Source organism: Triticum aestivum, chromosome 2A (assembly GCF_018294505.1).
Source record: "Triticum aestivum cultivar Chinese Spring chromosome 2A, IWGSC CS RefSeq v2.1, whole genome shotgun sequence".
Taxonomy (NCBI): Eukaryota; Viridiplantae; Streptophyta; class Magnoliopsida; order Poales; family Poaceae; genus Triticum; species Triticum aestivum.
The window spans coordinates 246,842,429-246,843,859 of NC_057797.1; positions in this window are offsets into that span (position 1 = coordinate 246,842,429).

Consider the following 1,431-nt stretch of genomic DNA (forward strand, 5'->3'; position numbering starts at 1 on the left):
GATATATAATTCCTAAATGACTCAAAACATTTTTCTAGACACAACTCAGCCGCTAAAAACGATCAAGCAATGGGGCTCCTAAGGTCGGGGAAGGCTCTGATTACCAACTTGTAACACCCTCGATGCGACTATAGCTCCCATGTGTCGAGGCACGACTTAGAGACATAATCGCATTGAAGGCATATGTCGCAAGTTAGGCAATCTTCACAACATCCCATGTAATATGAATAATAAAGGGGAGATAACATAGTTGGCTTACACTCGCCACGTCAATCAAGTACGTAAATAACATTACATCATCCAAACACTCATGGCCCAACTACGACGCCAAAATAAAGAGAACCCAACAGGCGACAACGTCCCGTTCACCCCCAACTGGGCACCACTACTGATCACCGGGAAAGGAAACATAGTATAATTGAGAGTCTTCATTGAACTCCCACTTGAGCTCATACGCATCTCCTGGAGTATACTCGATACTCGGATTATACTCTTGAATCATTTCGACCCATCGAGTTTGCCTGAGGTTGAGATTAGGCTGAGTGAAGATGTACTTGAGACTCTTGTGATCAGTGAAAATGTCCACTTTTCTTCCCAATAGAAGATGTCTCCAAGTCAAAAGAGCATGCACAACTGCCGCCAACTCGAGATCATGAGTGGGGTAGTTCTTCTCATTAGGCTTCAACTGGAGAGAGGTATAAGCAACAACTTTCTTCTCTTGCATCAATACTGCGCCAAGACCTTGGAGAGAGGCATCACAAAAGACCTCGTACGGCTTGGATTCATCAGGCGGAGTCAGAACTGGAGCAGTGATCAATTTCTCTTTCAAAGTGTTGAAAGCAATGTCACACTCCAGAGACCAAACGAATTTGACGTGCTTCTGGAGAAGATTAGAGAGAGGCTTCGCAATCTTAGAAAAGTTTTCAACGAATCTTCGGCAATAGCTTGCGAGACCAAGAAAACTGCGGAGTTGCTTCACGTTCTGAGGAGGTTCCCAATTCACAATTGCAGACACCTTCTCAGGATTCACGGCAATGCCCTTGGCAGAGATGATATGACCAAGATAAAGAACCTCATCGAGCCAAAATTCACACTTGGAGAACTTGGCGTAGAACTGATGTTCTCTGAGCTTATCAAGAACCAAACGCAAATGCTTGGCATGATCTTCCTTGTTCTTCAAGAAAACCAGAATGTCGTCGAGATAGACCAAAAGGAAGTCATTGGTGTAGGCATTGAAGATGAAGTTCATCATGCGAGAGAACGTCGGAGGAGCGTTGGAGAGGCCAAAAGACATGACAGTGTATTCATATGAACCAAAGCTTGTTCTGAATGCTGTCTTGGGAATATCTTCTTCACGAATGCGAATCTGATGATAGCCCATATGGAGATCAAGCTTGGAGAATACTTGGGCACCTTTGAGTTGTTCGAACA